We start from the raw sequence: 12,286 nt of genomic DNA, 5'->3' as shown, positions 1-12,286 counted from the left end.
ATTAAGATGTCCTTGTTGGTAGCAAGGGTGTGACCTTGTAGCAAGTCAAGGAAGGTGCATGAAAGGCTCTAACACACGGAAAGGGGGAAGAGGGCGCCCCTTAGAAACCTATGATAACACATAGCTTGAAAGGGAACACATGACTAAAAAGACATCACGAGATGGAAAGCAAGATAGTTGACGATCCAAAGTGATGGATTATATCAACAACACACTTCGATAAGATTCATACAAATGCACACGGAATATCCCATACATGCATGCGTAAATTACAACTACATACATCATTAAAGTAACCAGGATAACCGAACTACAATAAAAACATATGCATGAAACGTGTTGGCTCTGTTATATTAAAAGAGTGAAATATCCAATCATACATACAACCATGACTTCCACTAGCCCCGATAGCAGAACATTGTAATCACCGCCGCTTGCTCCTCCAAAGAGATGTACTAGCTTTGCATTTTGGAGAAGCCAAGGCTCGTTACAATACACTCCAAGCTTTCTCTAAGTTATCCCTATAGGAAGCTTGGCTCCCAAAAGCCCTTACAATGAGTTATGAGGTTTTATAAATAGGAAAGGATGAGGTAACCCTTGACATTCACCTTTTTGACTCTTCACCTACCCTCATGACTCTTCAACTTACACATGAATGTTAAATTCTATTATTGACACTTGGTCTTTCACTTTTACAACATGTTTACATTACAATTTAAACATGTACCCATGTGAGACAAAATAGGTTTGAGTAAGCCATGCAAGACATCACTAAGACTCGGACAACTATGGGAAGACTAACTCTTCGACATCCTCTCGATGATGGTGAACTGATGCCAAGCTTGGTATTTTGTTATGGTGTCTGCATGCTCTATGGTGATATCCTTCTGAAAGTGAACCCTTGCCTTTGTTTCATCAGGGTACACTGATTTGGCACCTTTGTCCAACTCATCATATAGCATGCAAATCATGGTCTTGAGTGCAGCCAGACCAACGACATATTGGTGCATAATGTCTCTACTCATCTGTAAGTATGTGTTGGTGGCTATGCACATCAATTGATTAAAGTACATGTTTAGCTCCAGTAAGACTTGATTCTTTGTCTTCACCTCAGTGAGTGTGCCAATGGATGGGATCACATGCATGCACACAATGACATCCATACTCCTAAACACTCGTGCATGTGAAGCCCGCAAGCTGGTGATGAGTTGTGAGAGTTCCACATAGTTCTGGATTTGACTCCGAATATGTGCATTCAACTCTACCGCCTTTGGCTTCACCATATTTGCAAGTGCAATGGGGCTCCTTTATCCCTCATTGTCCATATTTTCATGTGATCGACAAAAGTGTGTAAGTCTGACAAGATGCGTGCTCTCCTAGCACAACAATGCTACCAACCGTTGAGATGGAAAACTGACTTATGCATGGTGACGAACTTGAAGTACAACTTCCAAATGATTTTCTCGAGAGATCATACTTCATCTAGTATTGCTCTCCTCAACTCTGCTCTGGCGGATGTTCTAAATTTCTCTTCTCCCTGCTTGGACACTTGTAACTCCTTAGCCATGTGAGTGTTCTCAACTATCAAGAATCTAACACTCTAGCTGGTGGCTTCAACATATGCCTTGGTAGCGTTAGCCAATGCAGCTCGATTTCTGCACACATAAGACATGATCACTTGTTCTTCAAACTATGTAGGGGATACATGAACGTCTAGAGTGGGCACTCTACATGACTGCATAACTCTGTGTTGTGATTCTTCAAAGGATATGTTGTGCACATCCACTTCCAAATTGTCCTCAAGGATTTTAGTGTCTCCTTGATCGCTTGGGACTTTCTCTACTTCCGGATCTGGTGAAGCTCATGGAGTGACCTCTTGGTTCTGAGGCATGAGGTCAATGTCCTGATCTAACTCTGGCTGAATCACATCCGTGTCCATCTTCTCTAGCATTTATTCAATCTCCTGAGAAAAGTCCTGCTAATGCAACTTCTCACCCTATCTGCTTTGTGCTAACTGCTTGGATGAGTCAATAACTTGTATGGAAGCAGTTTCATCAATATGTGCATGTTTTTCCTCTTGTTGTTCCTATTCCTATTGTTCTTCCTTCTCTCTTCTACATAGCTCTTGTTCTTCCCTGAGTTGCTGCTTCAACTCCTGCAAATCCTTTTTTGCTTCCTCCAGCTTCTACTTCTCCCTCTACCTTTGCACAATCCTCTTGTCGCATTGTCGCCTCTTAGTTTCAATCTCCAAAGCTACTCTCAACACAAGTGGGTCTGCTTTAAAGTTGTAGCTTTGCTCCGCCTCTGCACTATTTGCAACCTTCCTCTTGTCTTCGTCAAGCACAAGTCTGCTTCCCTCTGCTACTGCTGATGATACTACTACATTTTTCACTGCTAACCACTCTACAACCATTCTGGCTAGTTCATTGAGACTATAGAAGTTGTAGAAATATCTCCATGGGTCTTCCTCAGGCCAATGACATGCCCTGTGGATCCAAGGATGATATCACAATGGTATTCACTAAGCAATGTGGGTCATACGAATTGAAACTTCTGGTGCCGAAGGTGAACCTTTTGAATTCTTTCGTCTCAGCCTCAGCATGTTTGATATTCTGGATCTCATATAACCCGATCCACAAGGGAAGAGTGGGCCAAGGTGCCTTCTTCTTCCTATGCAGTCTCACTGACAACCCTGTCGAGATGTGGTATGCAACCTCTTGCATGACCAACTTATCCATGGAAAACTTTGATAAAACATGTAGAGCCTTCTTTACATTGTACATCTGGATGAAGGTGTGAAGGGGTGAGGCATACCAATCTGCTATGTTAATCAATGTCTCCATCACTACCCGTGACATGCAAGGTGGATCTTGCTCAAAGATAATCCTGTATACTGGGGTGATGAAGTGGTCTAATAGTTGTATGATAACTCCATGAAAGCTACATTTGGAGAACAACCTATAATATGTGTGCACAGAGGTTTCTGAAGGTGTCCATGCCCAACCCAAGCTTGGGAACTGCTGACGAGCATAGATTGCATCAAGTATGTAAGCGAAAATGAAAAGTTTTTCTTACTGACCCTTGGGTAGATGTCGGGCTTCTGTTACTTGTTCCTTCAAATAGAGAGCCAACATCTCAGACTAGTTGAAAGGTCTTCCTTCGTTCGCCAGCTAATCCAACACAATCACCCAACTATGTAGGAATGCCTATGTACTCTATTAGCTGTATAAGTGGCATACAAAGATGATGAAGAGATGATATGCTTTCCACTGTATCCTCATCTTTTACACTTGGTTGGGTGTTGTCCTAAACTTGGACAACTCTTTCACCTAGCTCTTTAAGATGTCTCTTGAGTTTACACTGCTATTGGGTCTGCTGAAGGATATATCCATTGTGATCACCGATTGTGGTAAGTGATACATCTCCTGAAATTCCTTTGCCCTAAAGGTAGCAAGTTTTGTTCCACAGACACTGCTCAACTCCTTTGTCTCTGGATCAGTATGCGAGACAATCCAGTGGATCATGTCTGCACATGGAAATGCACCAGTGGATCATGATCATTGATGTCTTGCCATTTCATATTGATCTCCTTGTCTATGAACAACTTAGTGTCTTCATAAATGGGCAAGCTCATAGACACTTGCTCGACTGCATCTCCAGTTGCATTCTCAACGGTGTCCTTTGACCCTGCTCTTTTGGAAGACATTGTACTTGTACTACTGAGAGACGGACGAACATCTGTGATACCTAGAGACAGAGCAACACTCATGGCAAGTATGATGTCAGTTGAAAACCAAAAGCAACTTGAGGACTGGCATGCAACGCACCGGGGTGACTGACTGGAAGGTTTGCACAATTTTCATCAAGGGGCTAGGAGACTGACTGCCAAAACTATGCAGAACATAGCTTGGCCTGTCAGTGGGCTAACTGACTGCTAAAACTGCACAGAGCATAATCCAACTTGGTTTGGTAAGGATTGAAACTACGCAATGCGCAGTTTCAGTCGACTTGACTGCAACCTGGTCAAACTGCATTTGCGCAATTTTGGGGGCCAACGAGGCACTGTCACTCAAAATTGCGCAGAGCAAGCCTAGAGGCTAGTGTTGGGAAAGCTATGCACAATTCTTGGGAGAAAGGTAGAGCCTTCCCTCTCAGAAATGTGTAGTGTAAGCAGGGCAAGGCAAGGTCCGGGCCAAGGCAGCCCAGACTCGCCGACGAGTGACTGAAAACATAAAAAGGGTGAATGCATGTGAGAAACTGAGTGCAGACATGAGTGAATGAACATGCATGCAAACAATGAGTGTAGGATTTAGTAAACGAGAAAACAAGTAAGTGTGTGAAGTGAGTCGTCGCAATGACGACCGTTAGTGCAGAAACAATGTCATGCATGCGACAATTGTGAGATGCAATGAAAAATTTGAAATAGTGCTTCTACAAGGTAACGTGCATTAAAACGAAAGCAAGCATTAAAAAAAACCAAGAAAACATCACTCACACAAACTGAAATACAAAAAGTGATAGAAAAGAAACAAAAGACATGAAAAGCAGAATTACCCAAAAGTTGAGATGAGTGTACCGAATGCTCCTAGATGTGATGTGGGATGACAGAGCTCTAAGATAGAAGTGAAAAATGAGCTTTGAAGTGTCGAATAAATAGTTTTGATAAGATCGAGGCTTATGATGCGCATACCACAAATGTAGGAAAAAACGACACTTGGTAGGAGGTTTCTAAAACGACTTTTGCATGTAACCCCCAGTTGCTAAAAATGAATCCCTAAAATCTAGGTTTTTTTTTTTTTGTTTTTTTCGGGAAAAGCAACCCATGCATGCAAAGAAAGATTGGCCAATCCTGGAGGGAACCGATCAACTTGGGAGCACATGGAACGAACTGCAAGCCTCTTGATGACTTCTATGCAGATTTTGGCTGAATGGCTCTGGCTGCCCCTCAGGCTCTACGCAATTTTTGGATTGAAGCCAAGGCTGTCAGCTAGATTTACACAAATTTTGGGAGCAAGCCCAGTGATGGTTTGCTATGCGCAATTTTTAGAGGGAAGGTTGCCTGCGTTCTCTGAACATTTCTGGGGAGCAGCAGGTTGCCTTGATGGTCTCCGTAATTCTGGAGAGGAAGGTTGGTTCCCCTCCAGTTCTGCGCAATTTTCCAAGTGAGCACAACAGCTAGAAAATGACCAAGTTTTGGGATGTAAGCTTGTAGGAGGAAGGCAAACAAGCTAGCAAACACAAACCGATAAGCCACTAAAACTCAACTAAAGCATATGTCTCTGTCAGTTCAAGACATGCTGCTAAGAATGGTTGGTAGGGAGAATCCAAAACAAAGCTATGGAAAATTTTTGGAGGGTGGTTGTAGCCGCTACAACAATTTCATATAGGTTTTAAAATCTCGAAATATGTTAATTCTGTAATAAAAATTTGTATAAGTTGAACCATTATATGGATAAAAAATCATATAAGTCCTAAATGGCGAATAATAACAACCAATATGATTTGATACTAGGTCTTGCCCATATTAAAGTTATCATTTCACTAATTAATAATAAAAAATATCATATATTTAACATAATTTTAAAAGCAAAAATCAAAACCAAATTTAACTTCTCAATTTACATAAAAATGTTACAACATGGCAAATCATTGGCAACATCATGGTGACAATGAAAACAATTTTGATTTTAATAATATATATCATGTTTAACATCATTTATTACTATTACGTTTTTTCATTTTAATAATATTAATATATATTAAAATTTGTTAATAATATTTAAATTTAATCATTTAAAATTTATACATTAGAAATAATTTAAAATTTATACAATAGAAATCATAACACTATATAATAAAAAAAAATCTTATTTTAATAATAAATATTATATTTCACATTATTTTAAAAATAAAAATCCAAATTTAATTTGTCACCTTGTAATCTAAATTTGACTTATCAACTTACATAAAAATACATCATGCTCACATTGAAAATACATCATGGTCACATTGAAAAAACATCATATTTTGATAATAAATGTAATACATCATGGTGACATTGAAAAAAAATCATATTTTAATAATAAATATAAGGTTTAAAATGATTCTTAATCATAAGGGAAAATATCTAAATCCAAATTTGACTTGACATTTTATAATCCAAATTTGACTTATCACCTAATAATCCAAATTTGACTTTATGATCTTATAATACAAATTTGCCATAACATCTTATATGGTAGTGGTGTAACATCGCTAACTTTATATGGGAAGAAAAGTTCAATTTAACATTTTATATAAAATTAATATGGCTAACATCATGATGGCATTGAAAGTAGAAAAATCCACATCAACACGTTACCATGCTTGACTCATCATCGTTAAGATAATGTGAAGTATAACCAAAGATCCTATTGCTATATTACTTTGAAAGGGCATCACATAAGCTTCCCCCCACTCTAGAGAATGAAGCGAGTTGAGTCATCATGAGGACAGAGATGTTAGTTTAACTTCATTACAATTTTACCTCATTATAATTAATAATTACCAATTCCATAAGTGAAAAAGTTGGTATGGTTCCCTTATATACGGTAACTACTTATTCGTTAGCTGAAAAAAATGGCATGGTCCCATTATACATAGTGATTACTTATCCTTATCAGAGGTGAAGAAATGGCATGCCTTTTCATTCTAGGAATGAGGTGCATTTGAGTTTTTCAAGCTTCTTAGAACACTTGTGATGTTATATAGACTCTTTTTTTTTTTATATACCAAGATATTGACTTTTTATTCTAAGAATAAACTGCATTTGAGTTTTTCAAGCTTCTTAAACACTTCATGTTAGGTAGATTTTTTTATATAGTTTTTTCTTATAATAGTTAGAGCTTATCACTTAATTTAAATTTAATTAAATTAAAGTAAAAATTGTTAAATTCAAGTTAGTATAAAGATTTATAATGAAGTTAATTTAAATTCTATTGATTGGTAAATTAAGGTATTTAGTTATTTGTATTTCAACATTGTCATATTCGAGAATCTAATTCTACCCAACAACAACAATAGTAATAAATAATCTTCTCAAAAAAAGAGATATTGCATACCCATTCAATAGAAATTAAGGTTTTCCCATGCCATGTATGTCTCATTTACATATTGGAGAGAAAATGGAACATGATTCTATTCAATTTCTTTATAAATATATAAATATTTTTATTTATTTATTTTAATAATACTTTATTTATGATATTTTATTTATTTGTTTATTTTTTAAATTTAATTATAATGTATTTAATATTTGTTTTTCTAACCACTATGATGATTTATTGATCGGAGATAGTCACGGTTAAATTTAAAAGCAAATCTAACTATAAAAACCGTTAATATAACTAATTTTATTCATTATATTAAAAAAAAATTATTCAAAAAATTAATGTTATTTTTTTAATTTAAAATATGAAAAGTCAATTTATCATCGAAATTTTAGAATTAAATAAATTCTAATATATTTAATTAATAAATGATTTGAAAAAAGTTTTAATGTTCATGTAACCAATATATATGATTGTTGCTCAGTGAAAGAGAAAAAATAGGTATTAATATTAATATTAATATTATTATTATTATTATTATTTTTTAAATTTAGGTATTAAATTTATTTATTTTTTGAAAAAAATTTGGTATTAAAAAATATTTTCTTATGTTAATAATTTTTTTCAATGAATTTTTTTAAACATAAAATGGCTAAGTCAATTTATCGTAAAACATTTAAATGCCGCATGCAATAGAATAATTACACCCATAACTGATATACGTGGTCTGTGTTGTAAACTTGGAACCTAGGTAAGAATGAGTTATGGGAAATGGTTCCACCTCACTCTGCTGGGCACAAGATCAGGCGGGTCAATGTTTTATACAAATGGGAAAATGAGAAAGCAAGCAAACAATAACCAAACAATAAACAGAGAAAAAACCTTCGGCAGTTGGACCTTTACTATAGAACTATTATGTCTGATTCTCTAACCAGCCCTTACACTACTTGTTGGTGGCACTAGCTTCATCACTGACAAGCTGCACTGAAAGAAGAGCTTGTTCATACACCAGAGCTTCCATAGTTTATCCCCTAGGTACGGTTGGTGATTGCTAATTTAATGAAATGCAATCCGTCAATGTAATCAGTGGGTGTTTTGGAAACTATCAAGAAGATGAAATGTGATTTATTGGTATTTGTGCAGTTTCAAGGAAAAAAAGAGAAAAGTTGATACGATTTGACTAGCATTAAAATTTTAGTGTTACCATTATATCAGAATTGAGAGCATGCTCCAATGAGATTTTCAAAATGATAGATGATAGTATTATAGATAATTACTAATAAATAAAAAATTCAAAAGTTTCACTTTGTAAAATTGAAAATTATTTGCTTTGTTTAACCAAAGTAATAAGTGGTCAAAGTATATTACCATAATAAGAAATTGATTTTACCTTGTTTGAACAAAGTAAAAAATGATTAGCCTATTACCAAATGCCTAATACATGCTGCCACATGAATAATAAGAATTTGATTTTACTCCTCTCCTCCATGGTAGTAATTGATTAAGGGATATTTTTCTCAAAATTTTGGCATCAATTAGATTTTGACTTTGTAATATACATTTTAATTTTTAATTTCGAATAAAATATTTTTTAATTAGTTAAAAAGAATATTTATGATATTTAATAATTAAATTATTTAAATTATAATATGTTTTTTAATAATTTTTAAAGTTAAAATAAAAGTGTTTGTAATATATATTTTTATGAGAGGGACTTCTTAGCCTAGTTTAGTATAGAAAAGATGTTGTAATGTTCATGCTATATAAACATTTTGACTCGGTCAAATAAAACCAGTCTAGATCTATCTTAATTTTGGAGCTTAGATGGATCAAATCTTTTTGCATCTCAAGATATTCACATCTCAAGAGATTTGTAATAGCTTGAACATTACAAAAGACAGTAAAAATAAAATTAATTTTCCAGGCCTACTTACCAATTATTATATTAATTAATACTATATGTTTACGAGGAGGTGAAGTTTTCATGCACATCAATTTGATTTATTTATTTATTTATTTTTTATTTTTATGTGATATTAAATACATACATAGTTTGCGTTAAGGCCTCTGCCCTGCATTAAAGAGACATAAGGCCTCACTCAAGTCTTGGAACCCGTCACACTGTTATGGTGTAAATGCACGGGGCACATTTCTCCACACGGGCGCGATCTGTGGTTGTCCTCTGGCATGCCTTCGTTCATCGTTGAGACTTCGGCTTGACCCATGCTCTTGCTTACCTCCATCAATCTGCCTAGGGATAATCCAACGGTGGAGCGATTTTGGGTTGGGTCCAACTGCACTACTCCCACCTTCGACCGGATGGAGAGGCATTTTCAATCGAGGGTTTTTGATGGTTTGGCGCTCTGTAATAGGTTCAGCTACCCGGTCCTTCATCTGTCCTACAATCTATTGGTTAAGCGCCATGGTTTCAGCTGGAAGTTCTTCTCGGCAAGGTAATGGTGCAAAACCATTTTATATAGTTTTTATTCCTAAATAATTATTTTCTTTACGAGTTTTACTTCCTCACGGTTGGTATTGGTTTGATAGGAAAACCTCCAAATCCGGGGGCATCACAACACTGTTCTGCTTCATCAATGGTTAGGGAAAATCAAGGTTAAGCCCAGGGAGGTGAGATTTTAATCTGTGTAAACATTTCACAGTTTCATTGTTGGTTTAGTTTATATGCAGGTCATTAAGGTTGTCTTTCTCTTGTTGAATAGGCAGATTGCATCTGGATGGAACCCTCAATGGTCAGGTAAGATTTTCCGGTGGCTGCTCTATTTTTCACTGTTTCTTTATGTTTATATGTGATACATATCTCAGATAACAGTGTTTTGGGTTGATGCAGGTAACGTGCCACCCTTACCTGGGTTCATATGGAGTTGATTTGGCACCCTCCAAGATCTTGAGGACTGATACAATACACGACTTTGTACAGGTTGGAATTATTCACCATAATCTACCTAGTTTGCTTGTTAAGGTTTTGATGCCTACAATAAATCGCTTGGCAGAGGTCTTTGGGCTGAAGCCTACCTGGATATTAGCTCTTTCAGGAAAGATTGTGTAAACAGTTAATGCCAATTTGGTTATTTGCAAAGTTGATTTTGGTTGTTTTACTTTCTGGTTCGAAAGACTGTTCAATCTTTGGCTTTGGTAATTTATGGTATAAAATTCCTTTGGAACCATTAATGTTTAATGTATTCAAAATTCGAGGGTTCTTAAGAGTTCAAGGGTTTTATTATAAGCAATCGAGGATTTTGTCCCCTTTTTGATTATATCTTTGTTTGGTTGAATGCCATAGAACTTTGCACTCAACTGCAATTGTTTCGGTCACAAACCTTACTTAATTTTAATGATATATATATATATATATATATATATATATATATATATATATCTATATATCGCCTACAAAAGGGGTTTCAATGTTCCATATTATTGTTTGGAAAATATGTTGATATCTGCGTGGTTTTTGATTTAATACTTCTGTTTCTTATTTGCATCAATGCTTATACTTTGAGGAATTCACTGAGTTATTTCGTGATACCCTATGTGGGTGGAATCGTTGTTTTCTTGAATACCAAAAGCTTTAACAATCCTAAATGACAGAAGGAAAATACTCTGTTTAAGGTTAAAATTTACATTTTATCCCACCAGAAGTAACGGGAAAGTTTTTGACTCATTTTTACATCTATATTTTATAAATAGAACTGTAGGAGCCGAATGCTCCTTTGGACTCCATAGTTTACTAGCCTTACGGCTTTACTGAACATTTACACTTGTTTTTGTGCTATGAACTCCTTTCAGTTCCTGTACTGAGCATCAGATTTATTTACTTGTCTAATATAAGAATTCTCTATTTGAGCATATTCTATTACGAGTTTAAGAATAATTTTCATACTATGTAATGAGCTATCATGATACTGTAAGCAAACATTTACTCTATTATTCTATCATCATCATTGCTTAAATAAAAAGCTATATTACTTATATGATTAATTTATCAGTGGAAAATCAACAAATATCTGGAAAGTCTCTCCTCCCAGCCACGAGCCTGGCGATTACATCCAGGCTCTCCCCCAAGCACTTTCACTATTTTTCACTAGAATATATCCAACTATAGTCAGTGCCTTGGGCCTCAGGACTCCACTGTCCAGCCTCAAGTCCTGCACTTAATTTGACTGTTAATGAGCAACTTCCCACTGGTCACTCTTTTCCAGCTCTAGGATAGTTTTTCGATCCTTCATCTTTTCCCCTCTATATTTCCCTTTTTAGGGCAGGAGTATAATTGTTTCTTGTATTTGTAGCAAACAATTTGTTTTAATTAATCATGTCTCAATTCCTAATCAATCATAATTAGGTAACAACTTGTTATCTGGCTTTCCAACCTTGGTCATAACATAACAGAAAATAAATGCAGTAAATCATAAAACTGAATTTAATAACCACAGTAATTCTTTCAAGGAGCCTGGGGTGTTACATCTCCCCCCATGTGAGGAACACCGTCCCTGGTGTTCTTTCTAATTTAAGCAAACAATGCTGGATAAGCTTCCCACATAAATTTTTCCTCTTCCCAGGTTGACTCATCCTGGCCAAAGTGCTTCCACTACACTTTAACTTGGGTGATGACTTGCTTCCGCAAGGTGGTTTCTCTCCAACTGAGAATATGAAGAGATTATGCCATAAACTCTCATTCTGATTTGACCTGCATATGCATAATTCACAGTCATAATTCCCTCAAAACAACTGATAAAAATGTATATAATCCCTTAACTTTGTACTATAATATTTTCCCAGTTTATTATATGTTGTGGGTTGTACACATATTTCTTTAACAAAGAAACATGAAAAATGTTGTGGACCCGAATGTGGCTTGGTAACGTAAGTTTATAGGCTAATGGTCCAATTCGTTCCAAGACTTGAAAAGGTCCCAAGTACCGGGGTGCTAACTTAGCACAACCCCTCCATTGTAAGGAACTTTTTTGGGGCTTTACCCTTAGATATACATGATCTCCAAGCTGAAATTATTTGTATGTCCCTTTTTTATCTGCATATAATTTTTTGCCTGTCCTGGGCAACCCTTAGATTCTGTCGAACTTTCTTAATGACTTCCTCCATCTCTATTAGCATGTCGGGACCCAATGCTAGCTTATTAACAGGGTTATTCCAGTCCACGGGTACTCTGCACTTTCTTCCAT

The sequence above is a fragment of the Pinus tabuliformis genome, chromosome J (assembly GCF_031772625.1).
Source record: "Pinus tabuliformis cultivar Carrire ecotype Pingquan chromosome J, CPIR1, whole genome shotgun sequence".
In the NCBI taxonomy this organism is placed as follows: domain Eukaryota; kingdom Viridiplantae; phylum Streptophyta; class Pinopsida; order Pinales; family Pinaceae; genus Pinus; species Pinus tabuliformis.
The sequence above is the reverse complement of the archived record's forward strand: the minus strand, read 5'-3'. Positions refer to the sequence as shown.